Genomic DNA, 19,524 nt, shown 5'->3' on the forward strand with positions numbered 1-19,524 from the left:
CCTATTCACACAGGACATGACTGCATATTTATACATCCTGGTAAACGTACAGGACACCACTCTGGTGATAAACTGCTGTATGAGAGTATTCAAGGGATTACCACATTTTCTTTAAGACTGTCAACCCAGGTGGTTGTTCGTTTTTAGAGCAAATACGCTTTCATGAAAATCTTTAGTAAGTTTACAATGAAATTAATTAAAACATCGACAATATATAATATATATGAGTAAAACAAATAAGAATATGACAAACAAGATGCATCTATACTAAACGAGGTAATATGAATATAAAACTAGATCCTGGGAACAATATTTACATCGGTTCTAAGCTGAACAAAAATTCTATCAAATCAAACCGACAAATATAAATGCAATTTAATGAGGGTGAAAGGCTTTAACCTGGTTTTTTTAGATAGAGGGAAATAGTTATGCAACTGTTGGTAGGGAAAGATTTGCAATCCTCAGGACAGTATTAAACACAGAAAATTTTAGTCCACAACAAAGACGGTCAAGATAAATACGTTTCACTGTTCATGACTGTCAACATGCAGTTTAATACAGCGCAACTTTCCACAAACACATACAAGTAATAAGATATATTTTTTTAATGTTGATAAGCATTAAAAATATACTTTGTAAAACGACACCATTGTCGGAGCAGAAAGTTGATGGGCCAGGGGAATGTCAAAAAACGTCTCGTTCTTTTTCTAAAAAAAAGTTCATCGGAAAATACTAAGATCTGGTTGGTAAATATTACGTATCAACTTCAAAAAAAATTATAAGTATAAATTCTGTGTAATGACGTTGTTTGTCATCTTAATGCGTGTTATAGTATTTTTTAATTTTTATTTATGCATATTTCTTTTTGCTATTTAGTCTATTTTTTGCTCTCCTCGACGTAGACGCAGTCATGGTCATCGTCATTATACATCACTTACTTTGCATGATGTCTCTATAAATGACTTGCTGACATTAATATAAAAGCCGTTAGGTATTCATCACATTCGCACAAATTGTATTTATTACCCCTTTTAAAACTTCATTCTCTGTTCAATTTATGTTTGGAAAACACTGGTACAAACGTTAACACTCATTCAAACCAATACAAACTTACAACTTACATTTCGGATATTGCACTAGTTCACATAGGAAAAGATGAAAAAGAATTTTTTTTTCTGACACTTTTTTGGCCAACTAAAGGTCTCGATGGTGTCAACTTAGGCGATAACCTTCATTTCAATTGAGATAATTACAGGCTTGAGTATAGTTTCTTTTAATCCTTATGTATTTGTTATGTGTTTAAAATAGCTATTTACTAACTTTATCCTCTTCTCTGCATACTCTTCTTGAGTGTACTCACCGCAGCTATATTCCGAGGGATGTATACAGTTCCTTATATCTGTACATACCATGCATGTCCAAATGGAATTTCGGCACAAACACGAACAGCCTAATAGTTACTAGGATTATAACTTAGTACGCCAGACGCGCGTTTCGTCTACCTCAAACTCATCAGTGACGCTCATATCGAAATATTTATAAAGCCAAACAAGTACAAAGTTGAAGAGCATTGAGGATCCAAAATTCCAAAAAGTTATGCCAAATACGGCTAAGGTAATCTATGCCTGGAATAAGAAAAACCTTAGTTTTTCAAAAATTCAAAGATTTGTGAACAGGAAATTTATGAAAATGACCACATTATTGATATTCATGTCAGCACCGAAATGTTGACTACTGGGCTAGTGATACCCTCGGGGACGAAACGTCCACCAGCAGTGACATCGACCCAGTGGTATAAATAGTTATCAAAGGTACAAGGATTATAATTTAGTACGCCAGACGCGCGTTTCGTCTACATAAAATTTATCAGTGACGCTCATATCGAAATATTTATAAAGCCAAACAAGTACAAAGTTGAAGAGCATTGAGGATTCAAAATTCCAAATATACCATGGTACATGTGAGCGAAGAGCGTGAGAGAATTTACCTGTCAACAATGAACAGTTACGACCTTGTTTCCTGTTGTAATTTGGGTAGCTTGAGAAGTCTGTACTTCTGCTTCATCTTTGTCTGAGATGAAGTCTTAATTTTTTTCTAAATCTGTATCATCATCCATACTGCCAAAAAAATCAATGGATACAAATATCATTTAAAGCAATGAACCAATAAGTATACATATTAAAATTTCCGATAATATCAAGCTTAATTATCTTTTCCATATTCTTAACTTGTACATTATCTGCAAGACATACGGGTAACTGACGTCTACGTTTCCCCAACTAGTGGTAGATTGTATGTGTTACTTTATTGTACATGTTATAAAATTCTTGGTTTGAAGACTTTTAATTCGTCCATATTTTGAATAACTGGTCTACATCTTTGATCTTCGTTTAATTCCGGTTCATTTGGATATCTTCACAGATCTAAAGTCTATCAATACTCCATGTTGTTCCGAAGTCAGAGTATCAAACACAGGGTTTGAGTTTATAAGTAATCTAGAAATATCAAAGATTAAATAATTTTTACGCCAAATCAGGCAAATGTATCTGCCTAAATTAAAAATTTGATTGAAAAGGAGAACTATTGTATAGCATTCCATTTGATTTCCGAGGACACAACACGGTTTCTAGAATAACCTTCATAGTCTAAGCTCGATACCAAATATTTCGTTATCTTAATATATAAAACAGTCAGAGGAATATTAGAACGAAATTCATAACAGTGTGGTCGACAGAAAAACGTTTATTAGTAATTGTACTGAAAAGTTTACCTTTAACTTGTTTGTCGTGGGCGATGATTTTATGCTCACCCAGTCTATCGGAGGCCTTCAAGTGGGGATTTAAATAATCATTTGTTACAAATTCTGATACATAAAATGAAACTTTCTTTTCACAAATCATTTAAGGAATTTATTTTAAATAATTGTTATAACATCACTTACAACAGTTTCACTTTTAAGAATATTAATGTCCGGAGCTGATATCAATAAATAATAATAATAAAAAAAAGTTTTTTCATGGTAAAAAAAAACAAAAAAACTTTTAAGTTAATAGGGACCCGCGTTATTTCAGAAAATATCTTATTGATTAAGAGAACAAAAACTTCTACGTTGTGATCATTTAAGAGTGGCCTTGTATTTATTCAATACTAACCATGTGGGCTTTGTTTTTTTTATATACCATAAATCGATTCGTTCATTCAGATATTTGTCAGTTTGCGTTGGCTCTTCAAGTCCAACACACAACTTCTCACGAAATTGGTATTTTTCGTACAAAAATTACATCCATGTGATGTATTCTTTTCATGGAGAATGAATGTTGCACCTTATTTTATTTGTTAACGTGTTTTTGTGTGTGTATCATTGACGTATAAGACAACCTGAATCTTCTTTATTCAAATTTGAAACATAGGAGATGGCAATTATGACACAAAATAACTAAATTAAACATACAGCAGAAGAAAGATAATGAACATCGCTTTTATAGTCTTCTAAATATCGAAGACGCGTGGTCTTTTTAAAAATGATGTAAATTTATAAGGAAACAACAAACAAAATAGTTTGAATATTTATATTGGAAAAAGTAACGGTGTGTAAATCATAACAATTATTTTATTTCAATGAAAATCAAACTGTTGAATTTTTTTCCGCTGCGAGCAAATTTTTAATTTTGGTCGCATTTTGAAAATCAATAAATCTTGTATTCTTGTTGGAAGCTGCACTGTGTATATACCCGTTTTTTTCAATGCATGGGTAGGCATTATATTCGTGATTATTTTTCGAAAAACTATTATAAAAAGTGTCCTAGTTCAGTGAAAATGTACGTCATACTTATTTCCTAAACAAATAAATAAACAAACATTAATTAACATACAACACTACCAAAGGCCAGAGACTCCTTACTTGTATGATTTTGTAAAAAAATGCATCTTTTTAAAACAGTCGAAAACAAAATTGTCTGTCCAATGGAAAAGTCGAAGCCCAAAAAAGATGAACAGTGCATTATAGAAACATAGAAGCTGGTTGCAAAAGTTGACGACAAGATCTATTTTATAACTTGAGTATGGCCTAATACTATTAACCTGAAATAAATATATTTATAGCAATTCCCTTGATACGAAAGATCTACATGTTGCCTTGGGCTTTTTTTTTCCTTTTTTTTTTTGCTCTTTGGTTGGGTTTTTGTCTCAATGACAATTCAATTTTCATTCTTATCATAGATATAACTGCATGTTAAAATAAGAATATGAAGTGTGATAGACAATCAGACACATTCTTTCCAGGGACCAACAGGCGTTATCAAGCTATAGGTCCCCGTATGGCCTTCGACCATTAGCAAAATACACACTTTATAGAATGAAAGCTCCAAGAGGTCTTGGGATGAAAAAAACAAACATAAAAGATGAGCGAGAAAAAAAAAATAGGGATACCGCATGGAAATTGGAAAATGGTCCGCAACATTAATTTAGTCAACTCACTTAGTTGAAATTAAAGACCTGGCGAATTTTAGCCTTTTACAATGGATGTGATGTATGTTTAAAAAAAAATCATGGTTTGTTTGGACATTTTTATAAATCAAGTCTTGTTTTTAAATTATTTGCAAGTAAGTTTTAAGTCATGAACAAATAATCTCTCACAGAAAGACGTCAAATCCATCAACAAAAGAAAAAATTAATAGACGACCGACAACGCACAGAATATCATGTATGTGTTCCGGACCAAATGAGTATTTGGACCATACGCATATATCATGACCATAAGGGTATACTAATATGGTCCAACCATACACGTATGGTCCAAATACTCATAAGGTCCGGAACATATTTTATTTGCGATCACAAATGCACGAAGACGTCCATTTCTATGTAAATTGGGTCGATTTTTTTTATATAGATAAGATGAATGCGTTTCTGTTGCCAAGTGTTTTTCACAAGTATAGTAGCAGTATAGCAGAACGGTTTAAGTTTCCTATATACACCAAATGATACATTTTGCCAATACAATAACGTAAATGCATGCAAATTTCACAAGGTTTAATCCAAATAGCTTTCTGACTATCCAATAACATTTAAGTACGAAAAAGACAGGGCAGAAGTATATTTTGTCTTTATGTTTCGTATTTGCACAACTTCTGAAAGTGGATTATGCATTCGTTCTAAAATAAAATTAGACCAGATAAAAGTTAAAAGATTACATAACTCGACAATCGAAATTGTTAAATCCGAAAAAGATAATCAATCAATACATGCATTCAGTAAGTCATTCTTTTTTCTGAAAGAACATGGCTTTGCGATATCTTATTATGAAAATTGATTGTCAAAACATAAGAAAAACACAAGTAAAGGACGTTTAATTAATCAATATAAATCAAAACACAAATTCCTGATTAGTATTTCGAATTATTTTATATAGGCCTTGAGAACCTTTGGTGACCCCACGGTTTAAATGTTTATATTAAGGACGTCGTGAGCAATGGGCGTTATAGACGATCGTTCACCTAATCTGTCCCAGTCAATGGGATATTAAAGTGCGCCAATCAATGTCCATAGCCACACTGTTATGAATTCGATACTATTGTAATCCTTTAGTTTGGATGTTTGTTCATTCTGTTGTCTTGCACATTACATTTTTTGAAGATTGTAGCATTTAACATTATGGTTTTACGTTGGCTGCTTTATTATATTCAATCACTAAATTTTCTTACAGTCTTGTTTAGAAAGTTACCAAATTTGTGGAAAGCTGTACTATCGATAAAGTCCCCCTCTCCATCTGTAACAGTTGACATTTAGGAATGATAATAAATAATGAAAAATATAAATAAAATATGAAACGTAGCCCAGAAGAACCACTGCTTGAATGTATTGATCATCTTGACCTATTCAAAATTATTTGTGACCCAATGACAATATGATAGGGATAATAGTGATATGAGAAATTGAATGAAAGAAACAGTACGAACTCTATTTGTAAAATTTTCACCAAAAGAACATTTACTGCATATCTGCCTCTGTCTTGCATTTGTTTGTAGGTTTCGTGTCATTTGGCGCGTATATAGTGAAACTTTTGATCCTTTGTCCTTCAGGCTTTAACAACTTTACTATGGCCTTCTATTAATGTTACGTATTGATTTCGAGAAATTCAAACTTTCCTCAAGTTCTTGAATATCCAAAATTTAACACAACAACTTTTCAAAGATACCAGATTATGATTGTGTATGCCAGACACGCGTTTCAAACGATTCACAAGTCGGGCGTTCGTTTGACATGGATGTATCACTACTGGTGTTGTGGTTGTTGTTACACGCATTAAGGGCCGCACGCCTCTGTACCATTTCTAGCTTATTTTTATATTCTGTTGTGTGTGAATCCAAAAACTACAGGCATATTCAAGTTTTGGTCTCACTATGGACTGGTATGCACGGGATTTGATATCGGTGTTAGATAATTCTAAGTTTCTCCTCAGGAAGGCAAGAGATTTATTAACATTTGATACGATGTTGTCATATTAATTGTTCCATTTTAAGTTTGATTGTATGGTTACATCGAGATGTTTTGCGTAATAATAAATCCAGGTGCTGTTTTCTTCTCTTGACGAATCATTATTCATGCATGTTTCGTTCGGGTGGAAGTTACGTTATACAGAGCTAGACAATTGTAGCAACACCTGTCTGTTGTCTACGACTGCATGATGTCCTTTTTTGTTGTTGTCTCGCAGGGGGTTTGGTCTGTCTTATTAAAGTAGACTCCAGTTCTACTTTTCATTTAGGTAAATAACATTCAATAGGTCTCCTTAATGGGTCTTAAAAGTTCAGCAAACGTAGATATCTATCTACACGTAGTGTTGAACGTCTTATTCTAACCAGACATGACTAAGTATATTGATACATCCCACACAACCAATCTAATGAACTCATTAGGATTATGTTTGCTGCCAAATATCCATATTTTTATACCCGAAGGACGCATTCAATATGATATCCGACGTCCCTATTCAAACAGGACATGACTGCATATTTATACATCCTGGTAAACGTACAGGACACCACTCTGGTGATAAACTGCTGTATGATAGTATTCCAGGGATTACCACATTTCTTTAAGACTGTCAACCCAGGTGGTGGTTCGTTTTTAGAGCAAATACGCTTTCATGAAAATCTTTAGTAAGTTTACAATGAAATTAATTAAAACATCGGCAATATATAATATATATGAGATAAGCAAATAAGAATATGGCAAACAAGATGCATATATACTAAACGAGGTAATATGAATATAAAACTAGATCGCGAGAACAGTATTTACATCGGTTCTAAGCTAAACAAAAATTCTATCCAATCAAACCGACAAATATAAATGCAATTTAATGAGGGTGAAAGGCTTTAACCTGTTTTTTTTTTAGATAGAGGGAAATAGTCATGCAACTGTTAATAGGGAAAGATTTGCAACCCTCAGGACAGTATTAAACACAGAAAATTTTAGTCCACATAAGACGGTCAAGATAAATACGTTACACTGTTCATGACTGTCAACATGCAGTTTAATACAGCGCAACTTTCCACAAACACATACAAGTAATAAGATATATTTTTCTAATGTTGATAAGCATTAAAAGAGGGACGAAAGATACCAAAGGGACAGTCAAACTCATAAATCTAAAACAAACTGACAAAGCCATGGCTAAAAATGAAAAAAACAAACAGAAAAACAATAGTACACATGACACAACATAGAAAACTAAAGAATAAAAATATACTTTGTAAAACGACACCATTGTCGGAGCAGAAAGTTGATGGGCCAGGGGAATGTCAAAAAACGTTCTTTTAAAAAAAACAAAGTTCATCGGAAAATACTAAGACCTGGTTGGTAAATATTACGTATCAACTTCAAATAAAATTATATAAGGTGGCCGGCCTTGCAGTATAAATTCTGTGTAATGACGTTGTTTGTCATCTTAATGCGTGTTATAGTATTTTTTTATTGTTATTTATGCATATTTCTTTTTGCTATTTAGTCTATTTTTTGCTCTCCTCGACGTAGACGCAGTCATGGTCATCGTCATTATACATCACTTACTTTGCATGATGTCTCTATAAATGACTTGCTGACATTAATATAAAAGCCGTTAGGTATTCATCACATTTGCACAAATTGTATTTATTACCCCTTTCAAAACTTCATTCTCTGTTCAATTTATGTTTGGAAAACACTGGTACAAACACTCATTCAAACCAATACAAACTTACAACTTACATTTCGGATATTGCACTAGTATAGTATAGATGAAAAAGATTGTTTTTTTCTGAAACTTTTTTGGCCAACAAAAGGTCTCGATGGTGTCAACTTAGGCGATAACCTTCATCAGAAATTAGTTCAGTCAAAATACCTTTTTATTTTAAAGATCAGTCTGTATCAATAACTTCCTATACCTATACTGAACCAATTGCAAGTAAAATTTTCAATTACAAATACGTTTTGCAGGATCTCAACATTGATGACTTAAAGTCTAAACCTTCTGATTGCACCTGTGCTTGTTCCCAATTTACATATAATGCGGCTTGCCAAGTCATTACCGGAGACTGCGGCATTATCAAGAACACCTTCCTGTGAAAAGGTCCGAAATATCGTGAGCCTAAATCCATCAATTGAAAATACAACTTCAAAATACTGATTGATTCAGTCAAGGATTATGCCAGGCAATGGGCTAAACGCGAGAAAGAAGACTCTTTCCGAATGGATTAAGGCTGTGATGTCGTTGATACAAATTCGAATTAGGAAACCAAATGAGTCTAACAATACTCATGTTACGTCAATCTTTAAAGACCCAAATATTGCAAAACACTTGTCCTACTACCATGACAAATATGTTTCTTGTCCCCTCAGATAATGCCCTAACAACATCGTTACTGTATGTAAATCTCATTACATACACTGCTTGATAAATGAATTAGGTATTGACAATTCACTTGGAAACTCAACATATACCCTCACGACACTTACCAAAGAAGAAATCCTGGTAATCATAGGTCTGTTCTATGTTCCTTTGAAATTTCTACCAAAGATGAAGAACTGGATCTTCCATCACTGTATCGGATACCTAAACTACATACGTGTTCTTAAACACAAAGGTATATTGCTGGGTCTTTCGAGTGCTCAACAAAACCTCTTTATAAATTATTCAGCACGCAAAGCAGGACATCAAAATAATTGTGAAACTGCCTATTCTATTGGTGGCGTGAATCAGATGTGGATACTAAAAAATTCCAAAGATCTTTTAGAGTACATACAATCTAAGGCTCTCTAATCTTGCAATAGTATTAAACATTTGACTTTTCTACACTTTACACATGTATTCCCCATTCCAAACTAAAAGACAAATAATTGAAAGGTGTTGCTTTGTTTCATAAAAAGAATGGCGAACGTAGATACATGTATCTTGTCTTGGGGAGTGATAAATCCTACTTTGAAAAGAATTGCTATGATTCAAACAAAAAATTCCCTGTAACTGACATTATAAAGATGCTTGATTTCTTAATGGACAACATATGTGTTACGTTTGGGGGACGTGTTTCTCAACAGACAGTCGGAATTCCAATGGGAACCATTTGTGCGACTTATTTCTTTATTATTGAGGCTGACGTCATACAGGAAATTCTTAGGAAGAAAAATAAGAAGTTACATTTGTAGCAATTTCCTTTAACTTTACGTTCCATTATAAAGATGATGTTCTCTGACTAAATAATACAAAATTTGGTGACTATGCTGAAAGAATATATGCATTGAACTAGAGAGAAAAATAGAAAGGATACTACAGATAGACAAATCTACCTCATATCTTGACTTACATCTAAAAATTGAGAATGAGGGTCGGTTGAAAACAAAACATTACGACAAAAGATAGGATTTTAGCTTCCCAATTGTGAACTTTCCATTTCTATGTAGCAACATTCCAGCACCGCCTGCATACTGGGTATATATTTCCTAATTGATACGATATTCCAGGGCTTGTATTTCCTATCATGACTTCCTTATTAGAGGGTTGTTGCTCACAAGGAAGCTACTAAACCAAAAGTTTCAAATGGGGAAGCTGAAATCTTCCCTTCGTAAATTTTTAGGACGCCATCACGAGTTGGTGGACCGTTACGAAATAACCGTTTCACTGATGATATCGGATATGTTCCTTATGTCGTAACTACAATATCCTTCCCTTTTCACGAATGTCACCTACCGAAATAGACTATTTACCGGATTTGTAACATAAGTAATACGACGGATGTCACATGAGAAGCAGGATTTTGCTTACCCTACTGGATTATCCAGGTTTTGGTGGGGTTGGTGTTGCTTAGTCTTTAGTCATCTATTTTGTGTTGTGTGTACTAAAATTATTATTTGTCTGTTTGTCTTTTAATTTTTTAGCCATGGCGTTGTCAGTTTATTCTCAATCTATGAGTTTGACTGTTCCTTTGGTATCTTTTGCACCTCTTTTTTTGACGTGGCTCTGTACTTTTACATCCCGTCATAGTGCCATGGTTAAATTTTGTTTTCTTCCTTCATTCATCCTTGCTAATGTGCTTTTTTCTATATGCCTTTTTGTGCTTCTTTGTTACACATGTCGTAACTCTGTACTTTAACATCCCGTCATTGTGTTAAATTGCCAAATTTTTGTATTCTTTATTTTCCTTTTTGTTAATGTGCTTTGTCTCTATGACTTTTTGTGTTACAAACTTGTTTGTTTTTAAAGTGGTTGAGATTATAAAACAATGTTGACTGCTGTATCCCAAATTATGACATTTTAATCTATTGTGTCTGTTTGTTTTGTTCACACATCGATGTCAATATAAGGAATTTGAAGCGACTGTCATATAATTGAGAGGTTTAGCTAGCTATAAAACAAGGTTTAAGCAAATTCTGTAATTTAGTTCTTATTTTATTTCGATATTAACTTTTGTTCTCCTATAAGTTCAAAAGAAAAAAATACCTACACAAAAATACATGCATCTTTCGAAGGCAGATTGTGAGCCAATCTAATTAAAAACCGATCTCTCATCGCTCCTGTTTCTGATATGTCGCGTGGGAGATCTAACGAAACCCGCTTTGAGGTCACATGTGAGTGACCTCGTAGGTGTGTCTTTTTCGAACAATGAAATTGAGTCTTCCATGATCTTGGAAGTTTAACGTAAGGCAAAGGGATGTAACTCATTTTATTTACGACGAAATCGTCAGTCAAAATAATTCATAAACTTTTTTGATTGGCTTATTAATAGGTCGTTAACTCATTTGCATATCTTTATAAATTCATGACTTTTAGTTCACTCACATGTGACCTCAAAGCCGGTTTCGTTAGATCTCCCACGCGACATATCAGAAACAGGAGCGATGAGAGATCGGTTTTTAATTAGATTGATTGTGAGCTTGAATGAACGGTGACCCCATATTTTTATTTTATTTTTCTATTATAAGATAAAGTTTATTTATAGAAAAAAATAGCGAAATCTTATATTAGAAAAAAAAATGATTAATACCCGCGAGCCCCCTTAATCCACCATTTCCTACTTTACATAACACTACAAGGAGACAATTCCGTTAAACTCAGCAGTACGTTTTAACCACGTTTTATTGTTTAGGAAATATGAAACTTCTCAATGATCAAAATTGGTGTTTGTCGATCTGCATATATCCAACGAAAGTTTTCCGATAAAGAGTTTGGTTCAAGGTATTTGTTTTTTTTTTAAATGTTTTTGGTGGACGTTTCGTCCCCGAGGGTATCACCAGCCCAGTAGTCAACATTTCGGTGTTGACATGAATATCAATAATGTGGTCATTTTTAACAATTTCCTGTTTCCAAACTTTGAATTTTTCGAAAAACTAAGGATTTTCTTATCCCAGGCATAGATTACCTTAGCCGTATTTGGCACAACTTTTTAGAATTTTGGATCCTCAATGCTCTTCAATTTTGAACTTGTTTGGCTTTATAAATATTTTGATATGAGCGTCACTGATGAGTCTTATGTAGACGAAACGCGCGTCTGGCGTACTAAATTATAATCCTGGTACCTTTGATAACTATTTGTCAAAGGCTCAAAGTAAATATTTTGTCAAAAGTTTGAAAATGAAACAAACCAAATTTATTCAAGACCAGGTGTTTGATACCACTTTAAGATATTGCCAGTGCAAAGTAATGAATATGACAGTGGTTATCCATTCGTATGATGTATATGAAGTTTTGATTTTGCCATTTGATTAGGACCTTTCTATTTTGAATTTTCCTTGGAGTTAGTTTTTTTTTGTGATTTTGCTTTTAGTTTTCTTTTTTTAAAGGCGAACTGTTTGTGTATATAAATAAATATATAAACATTTATTAAATTGAATGGATTTGTAGTTCAAATGGGTCTCCTTCATTTAACAGCGCTTAACAGTTATTAAATTGAGAATGGAAATGGGGAATGTGTCAAAGCGACAACAACCCGACCATAGAGCAGACAACAGCCGAAGGCAACCAATGGGTCTTCAAAGTAGCGAGAAACTTCCGCATCCGGAGGCGTATTTCAGCTGGCCCCTAAACACATATGCATACTGGTTCAGTGATAATGAACGTCATACAAAACTCCGAATTATACACAAGAAACTAAATTTCAAAGTCATACCAGACTAAAAAAGGCCAGAGGCTCCTCACATGGGTCAGGCGCAAAATTGCGGCGGGTTTAAACATGTTTTAGAGATATCAACCCTTCCTTATACCCCTAGCCAGTGTAGAAAAACAAACGCACAACAATACGCACAGTAAAACTCAGTTTAAGAGAAGTCCGATGTCAGCAAATGAAACAAAAGAAAATAAACAAAATGACAATAATTCACAAATAACAACAGACTACTAGCAGTTACCTACATGCCAGATCCAGACCTCCATTAAACTGTTTGATAGATTATGTTTTTCACCTGAACGTATAAGATGTCTGCATGTTGAGTTATATTAACGAATTATTTCTTTATACTGATGATAAAATTAATTATCACATATTTTGTACTGATATGTACGTTTTTGCATGGCCAATAATAGCCGGAAGTCAAGGTTGGTTATCAGCCCTCGGGGCCGATATCGATATCAGCCCTCGAAATCCATATCAAGCCCCCGAGTTTAACTTCCGGTAATCTGTCAATCAAAGGCTATTTGTTAACAAGTTGAACACAATGAAAAGAAATTTAAAAAGTTACAAATGTGCTGTAGAAGAAAAAAGTAGAAATCACAAAAGTTCCAGTAAAATTTTGACGTCATGAAGAATTTAGAAAATATATGACGCCACACTGGAATGAGTATCGATATAGGATTCTTCCTAAGCATTTTTTAACATTTGTAATTTAACACTTTAAAGTCGTTTAATATTTGCAATTCTTAGAATTAATATGTTTATTGTTAATTATTTCTGACACTTTTCACAAAACGTTGTTAACCTACTGTGATACGAACTTTTTTTTAACTCACATTGATACATTTATTTTTTTGTTTTCGTTGAATATCTTTTGGTTTTTGATGAAATATCAAACATAATTTGGTGTAAGCTATTTGTTTTCTCTTGCTTGAAAATATGTGATAAATAGATTATAACATGTCATTTTCCATATGGTCCATGGTATCAGCCCACGACCCATATCAAGCCCTCGGGCTAAAGCCCTCTGGCTTGATATGGGAGTCTAGGGCTGATACCAGGGCCATATGGAAAATGCCATGTAATAATCTATAAGTAAATGTTTTGACTAGTTTGTGATATCGAAAAACCTGTTGTAATAATTTTTCTATCGCTAAAATATAATACGTCGTACAAGTTGAGAAATATATTCACCATAAGATGGTGACAAGGGAACGTCACCATCTAAAAATGGATAATTTACGATAGGAAATGAAAAATCATCTCTTTCATCATAAAGTTTTTGTATTAAGCTTCCCGTTAATGATATAGATATCAAGATCGAGGAAAGGGCAGTGGTCATTGTTAGTATGAGCTTTATTTAAAGTAAGTTCAACAGGATATATTTCTTTAGTATACATACTGAAGTCGTCATTATTGAGAGCTAATATATCATCCAAATATCTAAAAGTATTTTTAAATTTTTGTATCAAATGTTGTTTCGATGGGTCTTTGCTGATTTTAGTCATAACACATAACATAAACCTCCACTGAGTCATTTCGTTAAATATTCGAATGACATATTTTATAGTATTAATACTATTTAATTGATTTTTGTTTCATGCTATTGATTTGATATATGTTTGGTCAAGGCTTTTTAACACCAATGAAACGTTGTGGAATAGGCACTATATATGATATAAATATAAAGTCTTTATAAGAGGTCTAGTTGACAACAAATTAAATACCAAACATAAAGGCAAATTCGAATCGGAAATGTTCAAACGGCGGAAATCAAAAGGTCAAACACATCAAACGAATTTGAAACAACTGTCATATTTCTGATTTGGTACAACCATTTCCTTATGTTAATCTATCATGGCTTAAAACTTGTTTTATAGCTAGCTAAAGCTTTCACTTGTTTGAATATATTCCAAAATGCTAGTTCAAAGGAAGATAACTCTGGCCAGTCTTATAACACAATTGTATATTATATGTGGTGTGATTGTCAATAAGACGTCATTATGCCTCATAATTCAAATGACATCGATGCAAGTTACTACATCTCGCCGTCAATGTACACTTGTGTTTTCTATATCCAACTGAAATGAAATGTATGTCTTTAATACTTATTATTCATTAAAAACTATTTAGATCGGCAAAGCAAAGCTAACAAAATGATTACACTATCCGATTGGTAATTGCAACCCATAACTAATTCTGATAAACATTAGCACACTATGACATTACATGGTGTTGGTATAGGAGATGGAAGGCTTGTAAATGTTAACACATGAAGAAATTCGCAAAAATCATTCTAATGAATGAAAATAGGACATGCAAAATAGCAATATCTGGTTGTAAAAGTGAGAATGTTTGAATAAATTGTAATAAGGGCTTCAGGAGTACTATAGCAGAAGAAAATGATACCCCCACCTAATCCAATATCTCCTAAAAAATAGCTTATCTCCTGCGTGTGTAGGGGTAACCCAAATAAATCGAACAAACATTAACATACGAGGTGTACTATGACATTATATGGTAAATATTTTGAGAAAGTGTCCTTATATTAGGACTAAGGGTTTAGGTGGAGAAACAGATACAAATGTGTAATAAAGGGTTTAGAAGTGACGAAGTCCATCTAATCTCAGATTATTTTCCAGTAAAATTTGATGAAAAGATGAAATAAGAGGTACAAATATAACTCATACAGATGATAAAGAATTGGTGGAAAAAAAGTATTAACAGAAATAACAAACTCGAAGGTAAATTCAAACAAGGAGTAGCCCATCCTTACAAAATCAAACGGTAGATTATATTTGCCAACGGAACAATTGGAAACAAAATCAAATTCCTAACTTCGTATAAACATTGTCCGAAGAAAATGATTAGTTAAAAGCAACCTGAACCTACATGATAGTTGGGTAAAACGTTAGTTTCGTTATATTTAAAAATGAGTGAGTAATCAAAACGAACATAATTGGTTACTGTGACAATGACTAGGATCCAGCAGTCAAAACTGACAACATACTACACATCTGACCTAAACAATTTAAACAAACAAACAAATAAATCTGACTAAGACGCAAACAAAATATTTTTTTGAAGTTGATAGTACATACAGTTTAGTAAAACATAATCACATTATCACACAAACTATTTCATAATAGCATACAAAATGAAAACATCGCTATAAAAACCTCTCGCACTAGGAACAGCGAAAGCCAACTCAGCGTAATTTTAAAGCAAAATTATATCCAAGTTAAATTTGATCCGGAGGAAAAAATGTCACAGTAGTTGTTGTTGTTTTTTTATCCGGAGGAAAATATTTCCCTGGGATATTGTTTCCTTTGCTGTGAAATTCTATCTGGGTAGTTAACTTATTGAATAGTTATTAGAAAAAACTTATCCTTTAAAAAATACTATGAAATAATAATAGTGTATTTTGAAATAAAGCGAAATTGTTTAAAAAAATGTATTATAATGGGAAATAATTTCACAAATTATCCTTAAAAAAATGTCCTGAAATATTCAAGTCAATATCATCTTTTTAAAAAGAAAATTATCATGAAACATACTTATTAGGGAGGAAAACCAGAAGTAATTTCAAAGATCGTAATTGTGAAAATAATATCATGATTAAATAAGATTAGTGAAATACATGTAAAAGTGAGTTGTTTTTAGATCTCAGTACAAATATAAACTTAAAAGTAAGGTAGAAATATAGTTGCATTACTACTGTTAACAGTAATAGAAGAATTTGATTATGATGAATTTTTAACTATATGAATAGTTTTGTCTGGGGACAGAGATGTAGTTCTTGATTATATGGAAATCAGATAAATCATAGCATAACAATATATTGGAACAAAAGCATGTTTAACAGCTGGATAGTTTTTACCTGTGAAATGTTATCTGTCTTATTAAATCAAGTAAGTTGTAAGTCATCTTTTTATATAAATGAATTTATATATAAAAAATAAGATTCAAGGAAAATTTCACTATAAAATATATTCAAAAATATATTATATTAATATCTTTAAAATTTATAAATTGCTCATAATTACCTCCCTTTGATAAATTATGCAAATTTGGTCTACCTTTTTTAACATTTTATAATTATAGTCAGGTATAAATTGATTGTGAGTAACTTACATAGTAGTTAATGGGACTCTATTTCACACTGTTCTGTGAAATATAGTACGGCAAATATATACCGGTACATACTATCCACATAACACAGATAGATTTTCACTCCTCTGGAAAAAATCAACCTGTGAAATACCATGCCTGGAAAAAAATTACCGGGACAAATTATCCTCAGGATAAAATATCACAGAGGAAGAAATAAACCGTTACATAATCTCCTAACATCTAATTATTTACTAGGGTTAAGTTGGAATGTGACAGCTAAGGTGAGGAACATTGATAATTTCATTGCTGAGAAGGTTTAGTTTGCCATTGACTCTGGTACTTCGATTACCGTTGTGGTCAAATTTGAGGTAAAGGTGTTAAAATGCGGCGGTTGAAGCTGTGGCTTTTTTTTAAATCTCTATTTCGGAAGGTTATATTAACGGGAACCATTCAGATTTTGTTTTATTGATGAAAAAAAAAAATCATCAATACATATCAATTGGTCTAGCTTTTTTTTTTTTTTTATCTTCGTGCACAGATAGTTTGATTATTTAAAGATTTCTTATTTGTTTATAAGAATTCTCACTTTGTCTGCTTTACATTATTTCATTTCATTATAATCTATCAATTTAGATTTCTTAATGTTTTAGTTAGTCTAGTATATATCAAGTTATTATGGTTTTAAAATATTGCATAGATATGTTTCTATTAATTTTATCATTCATAGAAATTGAATAATGTCTGAAACAGTCATATCTGTCTTCATCACATGTGCATACTCTGTTCAAAACTCAAAGACTATTTTAAACAATGTGAGGGAAATAATGCACTACTATACTTAAACAGTAAAAACGAAATTACCTGAGAAAAACGATATTATAGAATAAAAATCAGCATGGAATATTTCACTGGACAACATCATAAAGCTATTCTTGTGTTTCGGTACTTAAACAATCTGGCTTTCCAATTTTTGACATTGTGCGTTCCTGTTTTAGAAAATACAATGAACGATGAAGAACAAAATATGAACATAATGAGATCAATTATAAAGCAACATAAACAACACAATAGCACAACAGATATATACGTGTTGACATACGGTCTTCAACAAAAAGTAATGCGGGGTTCACACATTGCCGATTATTGCTCCCCTTTGAGATCAGACAGCGATACGACACGAAAAGTGAAAAAGTCGGATTAGTATCCTCAATTATCTGGAATGTCCTAATATTGTCTGAACGCAGTCGTTTTAGTTCGTAACAGATTCCTACTGGTCTGGAAGGGTCCGAATAGTTCGGCAAAGCATCCCGACAGTTAGGTGCGTCCCGTAACATTCGGGGAAACTCAGCCGATTTTGTCTAGTCGGATTACAATCGTGCCTATGTCGTGACAGATTCTGCTGTATCGGATCGAATTCCTAACAACGTTCTGTGTATTCGGGACAGTTTCCTGTGGAACGGGAATAATCTGGAGAAATTTTTCATTGCTGTTTTTCTGCCGATTGAGTCCAAATTGCATCCAGATCTTGTCGATTGCAAAAACCGTTTTTGCCGAAACCGTTCCGAAACAATCCCGTTATTAATTCAAAATTCGTCAATGATACCCACGTTAGAGTCCCGACAATAGCATAATACAATACGACTGAGACCAGACAAAGCCGTTTGTAATGCGATAGAGCAGACCGTGAAAGGATTACGTTCCGACAGTACCTGATCATTCCGAGTATGTCGACAGTTTTCGAACGGATAACTTCCGTCAGCGTCGGTTCACTGTCTTGTCACTATCTGATCTCTGTCGGATTACATTCGGTAGAATCGGGACGCAGTACGGTGACAGACTCGATCGAATTTTACCTGGCGAAAGATACAAATCGGGTTAGAAGCGGATTTAGAACGGGATTGTCGGGATAAATTCGCTTGGAAACGGTTGAATATCGACGCTTCCTGAACAATATCTGATTGGTGTCGTGATTAAATTATTTTTTTTACAAATTTTAATTAAAGTTTGAATTTCCATCCACGATATAGGATCTTGATCAGACTTTTAATAAATTTTAATCGGGAATGGTCCTGTCAAGGACGGCAGTTAAAATCGTGAATGTGTGACCCCAGCTTAAAATAACAATATTACCGAGCTCCAAGGACATTTCAAAACGGAAAGTAATCAAATGCAAAATCAAGAGCTCAAACACATCAAACTAATGAATAACAACTGTCATAATTATTGACTTGGAACATGCATTTTCTTATGTAGAAAATGGTGGATTAAACCTGGTTTTTATATAGCTAGCTCAATCTCTCACTTCTAGGACAGTTGCATCAAATTCAATTAAATTGACAATGGTGTGTGAACAAAACAAACAGACATATTTGGTAGAAATGTCAAAAAAAGAAAAACAGCAGTCAAAATTGTGTTTAAATTTTAATATCTATAAAAACAATCAAACTATATCAAAAAGAAACACAAAAAGGCATACATCCTGCTAAACCTATCGATCCTTTAGATAAACTTATTATAAAAGATTACCAATTCAACACTGTAATTAGATCATGGTATATTGTTTTTATTGTTATAAATTTTGATTTTGTTATCAGCCAATAAACTAAATATTATTTTTGTATACATATACACATTCATGGATCTACAATCTATCGATACCTGTATCTTGGTATTGCATATGGTCGTGTTTTTCTCTGACTGTTTATGACGTTTTTACACTAAATCCATTGGATGTTGGATGTGTATTGATTGATTATTTATTCTTAGATGCATA

The sequence above is a fragment of the Mytilus edulis genome, chromosome 2, assembly GCF_963676685.1.
Source record: "Mytilus edulis chromosome 2, xbMytEdul2.2, whole genome shotgun sequence".
In the NCBI taxonomy this organism is placed as follows: Eukaryota; Metazoa; Mollusca; class Bivalvia; order Mytilida; family Mytilidae; genus Mytilus; species Mytilus edulis.